We start from the raw sequence: 12,429 nt of genomic DNA, 5'->3' as shown, positions 1-12,429 counted from the left end.
CTGGCAGGTCCTTTTCTTCCACTACGTTATTTTTCTTTCTTTCTTTCTTTTTCTATCTCAAGACTTCTGTCATCTCAGCATAACTTTCTGCCCTGGGTGTTGCTGACGATCAGTATTAAATACAAATCTCCAAGCGCACTCGTAAAGAGAGTGCAGGCATGATGCCGCTAACAAAAAGCAACACAGTGGTGCTTGAATCCAGGCATGTTTAGAGGACAAATGAAAGGATAATGCTTTACAAATTAGAAGAAAAATAAAAGAGGAAGATGGTATTTAAGTAGGCAAACTGTGTGTTGTTTATGGGACAGGACGCTATGAAGCTTAATAGCAGTGTGAGCTTTGTGCTTCGTGCAAAGAGATTCATTGATTTAATATTTCCTTTTGTTATTATTGTGATGAATAAATCCTTCTGCTCACATTTAAAACCACTTATGGTCCAGAGACAATGAGGAGAGAAAATTGCTTGGATAATTGCAAAATAATCTTTCATATTAGTCCTGTTGAATGTTTGAATTCTGTTAAATCTTCACATTGTGTCTGCTAAACCCTCCCACCCCCGTGCACCCCTTCAGAGCCGAAGAGCGGGGATTGCTCTCTTTGGAGCTGCTAATGGGTGTTATTTGCGAAAGAAAAATATGTTTCTGTTGATGGACATCAATGCCTTTTTTCTTTACTTTGTTCCTGTTTTGTGCATCAATTATGTCGGAGGCCAACTTGCTTTTCGGGGGCTTGGACGCATGCGTCTGAGTTGCCGCTGAGCAGCGTGCTTGGGTTAGCCTGCGTCAGATGTATTGGTCTGGTAGTAGGTATGGGTTTTCTTCCAGTTTTTCTAAATCTCAATACTTAGTTTTCAAGCTGTGCTGGTTGGTCGTGTTGTGTGGTCTTACGAATCGGATTATACAGTTTCTTTTCCCCGATGGGGTGTAAGTTAATCAAGAGCAAGGCTTGAAGCTGTGTTGAGTCTTTGAGTCTCTCCTGGATGATGAGATAAACGGGGTGGGCTGTGGGACGTATTTTATTTTTAAATCTTTTTCTTAGCTCTATATTTCTTGCCTATGGCATCATCACTAGAAAAATCAGTAAGATTGCTTCATTTTGCATGAGTCTGTGGTGAAATATGCTGGCTCTGTACTGAGCTTAAGTGACTAGGGACGGCACCGTTTAAGGTAAAGTTGTGTGCTTGCGCTCTAATTAAATGCGCCTTTGTGCTGGAGCCGCTGCGGGACCTGCTGTGAAAATTGCTCCTTTCTCACCTCACGGAGTGTCACGGGGGAAGAGATGGCTCTAAGCGAGAACCCTTATTTGTGCAAATTATAAAACCTGCTTCTGCAAGCGTTTGTATCAATAGCACGTAATTAGTAGACCTTTCCCCAAAAGCAGAACTTAGAGAGCGTGGCCGTGCTGGGGCCGGCAGTGACACGTCAAACGTTGTTTAACTTCCAGATGCTTCTCCGCAGCGTTTATGTGGTGTCAACATCACGTTGTTTCTACCACTAGCCGTTTGGTTATCCGTCAGACGTCTGCGGCAGCTGGCAAAACCCCCCAATATACCGCAATGAATTAAAAACTGCTAAACCACCGATCCCTCCTTTGACCACCAGCGATTCAGCTTCGTTTTCGCAGCACTCGCTGCAGACAGCCTTGCTGCAGTTGCTGGAGTACCAGGCACGACGATGCTTGTGCCACGCGCATGAGAGCTCCTGCCCTTTCCCTGCTCAAGGGAAGGAGTTTTGGATTGGATCTCCATTCTGAACAGGTGGGAAGATGCGCTAGTGTTGGAGTGAGATGGGGAAACTTGGCTGCGGTGCCCGGGCACCCATCTGCACACACATTCATCTTGGAGAGGTTTCCGGCGGTGGAATAAAGTAGGAGTCGTTAAGGAGCGGATCTGGCTCGATCTTTGGCAAGAGGCTTCCAACAACCCCTTTCAGCATCATCATGTTCAGGAGCTCTAAATAATGTAGAAGTGATGACAGGAGAACTTCCTTGTCTGCTTTACAGTTCCCTGACAGTGTTTTCAGGCACATGAGTACAAGTTAAGGCAAACCAATGAAAACGCCCAGTAAGCTACTCACCCAGCCCATGCAAATGGTAATAAAATGCACCCAAGTAGATGCAGATCCTGCTGAGCTTTTCCATGTGCTCAGGTGCTGATGTGCTGTTGGTTGCTGATCGCTGTAGAGCATTTACATGTGTTTCCTCTGCAAACTTGGAGTGTCGCAGTAAGCACAGCCTTAATGCTTGATAAAACCTGCACGTGGTTTTAGCAGCTCTTCAAGTCCTCCTGAGCCGGTTCCCTGGCCATCTTCTGCACAGCCATGAGCAGGACATAGGTTGGGGCAAGGGAGACTCTTCCTGTTTCTGATCTGCTTTTAGTTCCATAAAAAACTGAAAGTGTCAGGTTTGGAGAGCCAGACTTTCCTCAAGACAGTTTGTTTTAATGTATTTAATGGGGATTTCAGAAGGCTGCCAGAGTTACATATGCCCTCTGTTCAGCAGCTAAGGCACAAGGAGATTAAGCTCTGGAGCAGCTTGCACTCCAACAGCCATGGCTCCTCTAATGCAGCAATTAAATTATCCATTTCCCTTTCAGAAACTTCCTTAAAGCCCCCCAGGAGCCTGGTCCATGCCAGGAAAGCAGACTGTGTGCTCGACAGCTTCCCTTACCTCCTCGGCACCTGCTTTCTCTGCCCTGCATTTCCTAGCTTGTGAGTCCTGCCCTGGAGATGGGAGCAGACCAGGAAAGGGAAGACTGTGCTCAGGAGGGGCCGTAAATTGGGTTATAATCTCAATACAGACAATTCTCTGCTCCTTGCCTGCATGCTCTTCCTTCTGACTCCAGCATCTTCTGTCCACTTCTGTCCATCTTAAACGGCGCACGCGGTGATAACCTGGACAAAGATGCATTTTTAACTTTTCTTTTTTTCTGCCCTTAGAACAAAGCAAAACATCTCATTTGAAGTTAAGGTTTTGCTTTCTCCTCTTCCCAGGGGGTACGCAGTGTGTGCCATTAGGTCTTTCTGAGTGATTTAGCTGGGTTCGCTGCCAGTGCCAGCTCCTGTGGCTTTCATGGGTGACTAATCCTTTCCTGCAGCTTCGTTACATAGTAAGTAGCTAGCTTTGATCTCTGCAGCCATTTCCAGTGGTGTAATGTCCTTTTCTGCTGGCTCGGTGGTGGGCTGAGAAAGCTTATTCAGTTTAGCCTCTTGTTCAGAAAGGAGCAATCTTTGGCCAGCCTTGCATCTGCAGACCTGTTTGCCTGGCTTGGCTCTTGAAATGCCACTTGTTGATCAAGAGAGGACTGTGGGGAAGTGGCTCCATGACTTTCCCTTCAGTTTGGACAGTGTCCCACTCCTGAAACGCCAACAGTCCTTAGGCTTGTGGGTCCTTTCCAACCAAAGTATATGAAGGATCTTTGGTATCTCCTCCATAAGGAGCTCCATGGACTCCCAAGTGATGTTTCCGGTGAAGAGGAGGAACAGCTCTTGGCTGAAAAGCAATACTGAATCATACCTCCCCAACCTGCAACAGTGGTGTGTGGTGTGCCGCCCCTGCCATGGGAGTTTTTGTGCTTGTCCTTCACCAACACACTTGGTTTTCTGATGAAAACAGAGCCAACCTATTCAACTTGTCCCATCCTGTTCAACTTCTACATCAAGGACCTGGATGAGGGGACAGAGTGCATCCTCAGCAAGTTTGCTGATGATACCAAGCTGGGAGGAGCGGGTGACACACCTGAGGGCTGTGCTGCCATTCAGAGAGACCTGGACAGGCTGGAGAGCTGGGTGGAGAGGAACCTCCTGAGGTTCAACAAGGGCAAGTGCAGAGTCCTGCACCTAGGGAGAAATAACCCCAGGCACCAGTACAAGCTGGGGGCTGACCTTCTGGAGAGCAGCTCTGCAGAGAAAGACGTGGGAGTGCTGGTGGATGACAAGTTGACCATGAGCCAGCAATGTGCCCTTGTGGCCAAGAAGGCCAACGGTCTCCTGGGGTGCATTGGGAAGAGTGTTGCCAGCAGGTGGAGGGAGGTGATCCTGCCCCTCTACTCAGCCCGGTGGAGGCCTCATCTTGAGTCCTGTGTCCAGTTCTGGGTTCCCCAGGACAAGAGAGACATGGAGCTACTGGGGAGAGTCCAGCGGAGGGCTACGAAGATGATCCGAGGGCTGGAGCACCTGCCCTGTGAGGAACGGCTGCGAGAGCTGGGCCTGTTCAGCCTGGGGAAGAGCAGACTGAGGGGGGATCTGATCAGTGTGTACAAGTACCTGAAGGGAGGGTGTCAAGGGGACGGGGCCAAACTCTTTTCAGTTGTCCCATGTGACAGGACGAGAGGCAATGGGCAGAAATCGAAGCACAGGAAGCTCCGCCTGAGTGTGAGGGGGAATTTCTTCCCTGTGAGAGTGAAGGAGCCCTGGAGCAGGTTGCCCAGAGAGATTTGTGGAGTCTCCTTCTCTGGAGCTGTTCAAGGCCTGCCTGGATGCAACCCTGTGTAACATGCTGTAGGTGACCCTGCTTGAGCGGGGGGGGGGGGGGTTGGACTAGATGATCTCCAGAGGTCCCTTCCAACCTTATTGATTCTATGATTCTATGAACCTTGCAACCTGACTTGGGCTGCCAGCAGCTTGCATGGTCACCAACAGCTCTGGCCAAATGGGAGCATCGCATGTGATTCAGGGGAGAACACGCTAGAGGGAAAATGGGAGAATAAAACTCTCTGTGCCAAACACAGCAGCCTTCCACTTGGTCCTTTTACTTCCTGGGAGTTTTGCATATATGTCAGTTGTGCACCTGACTCAGGTAGGTACTTGAGCATGTCCCTAACTGCACCTTGGTGGGATTCCTCCTGCTTGGCTGGGACAACTCACATGCCAGAGTTCCTGGTGAACCAGAGCTTTCCACTGGGCATTTATCACCTTTGCCCTACCTCATGAATGTCATCGGTTTAATTTGAAATGTTGTTGTTCTTGTATGGGAGAGAAATAGAAGTGTAGCAGGATGTGAATGAGAAGGAAGGTTTCATACGCTGACTGGTGGTACTTGTCTAACCAGAGGGTGTGACAGGAGCTTTGGGAGTGGACAGCCAAGTTTTTAGAGCTTTATTCCCATTCTTACAAGGAGCCCGCTGCAGGATGGCAGGCCCAGCTCCAGGTTTGCAAGTTAGAAAACGTCTCGCAGTTTTGCAAGGCAGGGTGGTTTTGCCCAAATTTTTCTCTTCTGCTGCTCGCTTGTACATAGCCCCACCTGCTGCCTGCTGGGCAAACGGTGCTGCTGCACAGCTAGTCGCTTCCTCTCAGATCCCTCCGAGTTTGCTGTCTGGGTATGTATTTTTAGCATTGTGTAGACAATTTTGCTGGTTGGTTTACCCGAGATGCTGAAATCCAGATGCTTGTCACTGCAGGGCCTAGGCAAAGTGCAGCAATGTGTGAACGTACGCTGCTAACGAGCAGGCAGCGCCGACTTCCTAGGGCTTTGCGCGCTGAATGTTAACTCGGGCTCCCTTGCGATGTTCTGCCGCTGTTGCCTAAAACCGCTGCTTAATTCTCTCACATGCCATATGCTGTTTTGTAACATCTTTTTCTTAGACAAAACGTTCCTGTAGCTTCGCCTCTGCAAAATCTCTTGGCTTAGGAGGCAGCTAACAGGGCTGGTAGCCAGCAGGAAGGAGTTACTTTGGGGCCCTGGAAACGCAGAGCAAGGGAGGGAAAGAAGCCTCGCTTCACGCCACGGCGCACGCAGTCAAAGGTTTTATTGCACGCGACAACTTGAAAACGTCTAGACAAGGCGTGGGGGCTGGCTGCCTGTGTCGAAGCCTTTGCACATAAGAGCTGTGTGTGCGTTTTCAAAGCGCTCCCCACTGCTGAGCGCAGACTGTCACGACAGCTCGAGGACAAAAGAGGCTTGGTGGGATTTGGCATCGGAGTCAGTGCAGCGGCAAATACCACATTGTTTTCCAGGGCTGCACGTCATGCCGTTTTTGGGGTTTGAGAGGTGGTGGGTATGTGTCTATTTAAATAGCAGGAAAATACTTCACGTACTCAAATTATTCCATCCAGTGGAATAAATGCGAGTGGGGAACCTGAGCCTATATATGCGTTTTCTCTGCTTATTTCCTTCTGTTTTCACCTCGTATTTGTGTTCTGTGATTTTATGTTACGGCAACTCTCATCAGCTCTTGTGGCACTGTATGCTGACATCCACTTTGCTGCGAGATACAACCTTCTTCTGGTGAAGTCCCAGAGCCAGGGTCACAGAATCACAGAATGGTTGAGGTTGGCAGGGACCTCTGGATATCATCGTCTAACCCCTGGCTCATACACAGTCACCTAGAGCACCTTGCCCAGGACTCTGTCCAGATGGTTTTTCTGCATCTCCGAGGATTGAGATTCATGCAGTGAAGACAGTCTTGTCTCCCAGAATCACTGTGACTTGATGTGGTATCCCAAGAAATGAATGGAGCCTGAGATGCAGGAGGGAAGGGACAAACTGTTATCATCAAGGTCATGAATTTGGCTTTGGCCCTTTGGTATTAAATAGATAGGTACAAGAAAAAAATCTATATTGTTTCGGTTCCATGGAGCAGGAGGGACCTCATGGGGCACTGGAACATGAAGAAGGCAATTGTGAAGGACACAGGAAGGTTATAAGAGAAAGGTAACTCTTAGATGCAAGGTAAGAGGAAGAGATGAGGAGCAGGAGAGAGATTTTAATCACTCTGCTTGCTCTTACATGTCTGGTGTAGCTCACAGATGCCTCCCAGAGCTCTATGGGATCAGTCAGCAAAGATGTTGGTTCAATAAGCCGTCAAAGATGGTTACTTATTTCCAAGTCAGTTCAGTAGTAGCCTGGCAGTGTTGCAGCACGGCAGCCACAGATGCATTCATCTCTTGGACACGCTGCTATCCCTTTTCCCCACGATATCTGCCTGTATCTCACTGAGGAGCCCATACCTGCTCTCCGCTCCTCTTTCTGATTAATGCCTTCTCTTCAGTTCTCTTGAAATCAAACTCTGTAGCTAGCGATAAAGCATGACAGATCTCCCTGCTGTGCTGTGAATACAGAGCATTCCCCCTTTTAATTTAAGCAGCAGTACCTGGCTCCTTGCTGTGATTTTGGAGGAGGAAGCTCATCTCATCCACAAATTGATGAGTGGAAAGGTGCTGGAGTAGCTGGATTCAGAACAACAGACTGCCTTCTGCTTTCCTGTTGTCTAGTGTCATGGGAATCGGTCCCGTTTCACCATGAGTACCCAAAAAGGACAAAATGTCTTTTTTCCCTGGTGAAAGCAAAGGGAGACGGTTTTAGGGAGCATGAGCAACTTCTGGAGAGAAAGCAGGAGTTGTAAGCCACTGCCATCCAGAGTTTAAAGCCTTGAGTTAAAGAAAATGTGAGAAATCAGGTGAGGAATACTTCACTCCTCCTAAAGCTGGGAAAACTGGCACAAAGAGCATAAGGAACTAGCCTAAGGCACATTACAAATAAGCAGGAGAGAAAATGAGCCACAGAGAACAGAAGACCATGCCTGGCCTCTAACACATGCTTTTGTACAGCTTGTAAGCTCTCAGAAGTGCTGCAGGAGAAGCTATTTTCACCTATTCCCAAATTTCCTAGCAGCAGAAAGACAGACACCTGGTGAAGCCACCCTTCTAAGGCTTCCAGATCATATTTTCAGATCAGAAGAGTTCAGCAAAGTCCTCAGCGCTTATCTGTACGCAGCTCTTTGGAGTTTTGAGGTTCAGCTGGGAAATGTGAACATCTTTTGTTATGGGCTGAATGATAAAAGCATTTGGGGCAGGAGTGTTGAGTTTCCAACTTTGATAGGGACAGACTAATAGTCCCATTGGTGTCACAGGCTAGTGGAGCCCAAGCTGCTTGTTTTTAGCGTGGTGGAAACCTACCTCGGTCTCTAAAGTAATGGACAGCTCCATCTTTTGGTGTAGAAGAAGAGAGCTAATGGGGAACAAGAAGAACACTTTACTGGGAATGGAGCAGCTCCAGGCTAGATAATTCTCTGCAATAATGCTTGTTTTCCTCTTTCTTCTGAATGCAGGTGAGAAAGCATAGTGGTTTCAAAACACCAGTTAGGTTGTTTTTTTCAGAATTTTAAAAGGAAGGTTTATTGTTGTTCTTTGTTTTAATTGTGCCTAATTTATATGAACTTCCTCATTTATAACACAGTAGTCTTTAATTCTCAGCTCCTACTGTGGGTTGTGGGAGGTGGTTATGGTAACGAGTATTCATCACAACCACATATTTGCTAGTAATGTGTTAACAGCCTCTTGCTCGGAGCATTTGTTCCCCCTTGATTTTAATTTTCTGAGTTGAATAGCAAGAGAAGTTTAAATAGATCACCAGGTAGTAGAAGTCTCCAGGCAACCCAAGTTTTGAAGTACGTGGAATCGCCCACTGCACAGCTATGGGTTTGCGTGTTTGGTCTAAGTGCATTTCCCCTTTGCTCTGATACTTGAGCTGATGGAAATTGCTTTTCTCCGTGAGCTATACTCATCCCAGAGAAAAGCAGAAGATGAAATGCTGATTAAGGAATTGTGGTATGGATTTGGTAGTTCTTCTAATGTTTCATAAAAGAGCTTTCATCTGTAGCTAATAGATTTGAGGACTGACTTGCTGGTAGAGAGTTATCTTCATTTCCTCCAGCCTCTTAAGAACTTTTTTGGCAAGATCTCAACCTTTCCCTCTCTGGGGTCCCCAGAAAGCTTCTAATCTGGATAAACCTGGATCCCAAAAACAAGTTTGCATGCCTGAGTACTCTTTATGGTTGATGTTTCCAGCAATCTAAACATTAATAAATCCTCTGTCCTTGTTAGAAAATAATCTACCTGCAAACTTGATGGACTCTTGGATTTGTTATATACCATTTTTAATAACTGCTCGTTGTAATAGTCTGTCCTCACTTCCTTTCCCTGTTGTTTGAGATACGATGTTCATCTTGAAGCCTTCTGCCATAAATGTGAATATCTGTGCTGAAGTGCCACTAGGATGTGACACGGCAGCTTTTACATGCTGAGCAATAAGAACCGTGAAGAACTCGGTAGTCACTTGCAGCAAGGGCGATGAAGGCACGTAGAACATAAAGGAATTTGGCAACATTTGTTTACACAGTTAAAATCTTAGAAGGATCAAAACCTCAAATCTCTCACAGAGGACCACGTTGTCTGTAGTGTAGAGATTCCCATCACCGCACCAGGGGGCTGGTGCAGTCCCAGTGTGCAAACTTTATACTCTATGTTTCCAAAAATCCTTCCTGAGTGGTCTCCTGCACAGGTTCCTGCTCGAGGTCTTGCCTGGGCTGTGCGATCTGGAGGGACGGCAGTGTGAGATGGGATGGCTGCTAGCCATCAACTGGTGCCATGACTTCCTTCTGCAGCTGCCCCCCCAAAATAAACATAATATATTCAAGATGATGAAATGTGCCAATTTTAACACATTTAAAAATAATGACACCTCCTCTGCCTTGCATCTCCTTTCATGGCTGTAAAGGAAATCCTGCTTGACAGACACTAAGGAAAAAGAGAAGGAACCTGCTGAAGAAGTAATTACCCACTGATACCGAGGATTTGCCCTGACAAACGCCTCTGTTGTTTAAAGCAGCAGGGCTGTCAGCCAAAGAGCCAGTCATGGAAAGATAAGCTCTGCCTGACTTTGTAAACAGAAACAAAGTATTTGCAGTAACCACCTGAGACAATGTCCTTCTGGTTTCCAGCACTTTCTTCTTCCACCGGAGGTGCTTGGGCTCCCCATTGTGGGTTTATGTGTCTCTAAAGTGGACAGTCTCGTATTTTCTTCTGTTTAATGCTGACAGCCTGGTGTTGCACTGCAACGGCTGGCTCGGTGAGACAAGGATACCTCAAGGGTCATCCTAAATTGCCGTGCTAACTTTTACACACGCTCTGTCTTGCGTGATCCGTCACTGAGCGCTCAGTTCATGTGCTGCCAGACTTCTCAGTGCAAGTTGAGAGACTAGCAATGTGTCTTCTGCAATGAAATTAGAGGTGTGTGAGTTGGCTAGTGGAGTCCTCACAAGAATGAAGGGTTAGAGAGATCTGGACTTCAACAGCTCAAAATTTTGTGTTTTTTTTTTTTTTTTTTTCTTTTTTCTTTTTCCAAGTAAGGACAAGGCTTTGCAATTTGTGTATCCGTGTTAGGTTCTTGTATGACTCTTCTAAGGAGAACAAGGTACTGAGGCTGTACCTGGCCGCCCTCACAGCATGTCTGTGATGAGTGCTCCATCCACACTGTGCAGCTGGGAGATGATTTTTGTTGATTTTTTAAGCGCTTTTTACAAAAGGGGTTAAAAGATGTTGCCTGCCCTTGTTCTGTCTCTCGGCATGTTTTCTTTCTCAGCAGTGAAGGCTGGTTAGAAATGTCATCTCTGGATTTTACCTAGTGTTAGTGAGGTGGTTTGGTGCAGCAAATGGAAGCGAAAAGCTGGGATGGCACTTGGGATTGGGCTCTGGCATCTCTGCACAAGCTGGCAAGAGAGAAGATTCATCAGGAGGGAGAGGGGAGGCTGCCCCAGGTCTGCTGCCGTTTCCATACTCAATGATATGGAGCCATGCTTCTCCAGAGTGAGATCCGAGTGCTTAGGTCTCCTTATGCATCCGAGCCAGGTGTTTCACCACTTAATTTAATTGACACGGCGTTGTCAGGCATTGGGTGAAATTTGTCCATGTTTGTGGTTTAGAATCTGAGAGGCCGATATTCCTGTTGTATCGAACTGGCTTTTGAAAATCCTCTAACAATTTATTTCCATCTGGGGATCACAGAGTCGGCAAACATTCATCAACTTGCTCAAATGCAGCCACTTCTGCTTGGATCATGCCAGTAGTTTCAGTAGAGCATTGCAACATTGCCCTGTGCTTTGGAGAGAGTTGAGGCTGTTTAATCCAACAACCTTTTAACTATTAAAATTATTGCAAGGCCCTTAAGGACAACCAGTGATCAAGGGCTCTGTCATATCAACTGTAACCATGCTATCAGCTATGGCAGCCAACAGGTAATTTATAGAAGAAAAAGGGGTGGAGAAAGTAAAATTAGAAGTAGAGATGGACAGCCAGAAGCAATAGCTTGGAGACTGAAAGGGTAAAAATAAGCCTTGGCAAACAGAGTCTTTGAAGACCATGTTTTCTTTGTTAGTTTGAGTCTTTTGGTGCTATCGATGGAGAAGTCAGGATGGCAGGATAATTTTCCTTCCAGCAGGAAGCTAGAAGATGACTGCCATTGCCTCCTTCAGCAGGTTCCTGCAAGAGCAGTGATCAACCAGCTGGGCACCAAACGTTCCTGTAGAAGGCATGCAGGTAGGTGGCATGAAGCCCCATGTTTCTGGTTTGTGGCTCGTGATCCCAGAAGTGCTAATGGGTCACGAGCATTTCTGGCCTGTCGTGCTCAGCAGGTTTTCCACGTGGGTGCACGTTAACATAAAGCACAGAGGGGAGTTTCAGAAAGTCGAGGAAGGAGTGAGGTGCAGCAATGGAGGGTACTTAAGATGTATTTGAAAGCTTCAGCCTCAGATGACATCATGTTATCCCAGGGACCTTCTTTAGGGCCGAAGAGTAAAAATAAGTGGCTGTATCTCTTTAATGTTAAAACAAGCATTTTTCTTCTCAAGTTTCTTTAGAAAGATGCGACAGCTGCACCCATATGGAAATGAATAAATAATCGGTTTTATTTGTATCACAAGCTGTTTTCTCATCTCGGAGATGAGCAACCCACTGATATCAGTAGAGCAGATTAAAGACAGCCCAAGTGTTGGCACATATTATGTGCGTGGACACAGTATAGATTTAAAAAAGGATTTCCACTAGTATCTTCCTGTGTGGCTTTGCTCTCACTGGGGGATAATTTATGTTTGGTTTTATGTTGCGTTATTTAATTACGCGTATTTTAAAGATGCATCTGTTTTGCCAATTTATATGCAGTATATGCTGTCTTTGAGCAGCTTCGTAGCTAAGCACCTTCCAGCGAAACTCTTTCATGCCTCTGGAAATGAGTCTTAAAATAGGCTATAAATCCTTTTCATTCAGATTTGGACAATGCCTCTAAATTGAAGGCAGCAAAGCACAGAAAGGTGTCTAGCTAGGCGAGTTCAGGGCATAAATGAGCGCCGTTGTCGCTATTTCAAGGTGGAAAGGAAACGCTGGGCATGGAGCAGCAGCATCCGCCAGCACTTTAGCCAAATTTGGGGCTGCAGGAGCAGAGCTGGAGATGAGCCTGGTCCGTGAACGTGTGCATCCATCTGCTGGTGGAAATGAAGATTTGCTGGCCAGTAGATACTGGATGCTTTTCTTTGCTCTGCAGCTTGCGTGGGTGTTTTTTGTGGTGGAAGCTGAGACTGGCCTGAGGAAGCAGTTCTGCTTGGCTAGGACAGGACTCCTCAAGCCAGCAAGTTGCGACTTTTTACTCTCAGGAGGCAGTGGA

At 46.7% G+C, this 12,429-nt stretch overlaps 1 protein-coding gene across 6 annotated transcripts in view; it reads left to right on the top strand.

Annotated features, from left to right (window-relative positions):
* EXTL3 (exostosin like glycosyltransferase 3) overlaps positions 1-12,429 on the top strand; it is a 121,048-nt gene that overhangs the window by 98,308 nt on the left and 10,311 nt on the right. The gene's annotated exons all lie outside the window — the stretch shown is intronic.

The sequence above is a fragment of the Rhea pennata genome, chromosome 3, assembly GCF_028389875.1.
Source record: "Rhea pennata isolate bPtePen1 chromosome 3, bPtePen1.pri, whole genome shotgun sequence".
Taxonomy (NCBI): Eukaryota; Metazoa; Chordata; class Aves; order Rheiformes; family Rheidae; genus Rhea; species Rhea pennata.
The sequence above is the reverse complement of the archived record's forward strand: the minus strand, read 5'-3'. Positions and strand labels throughout refer to the sequence as shown.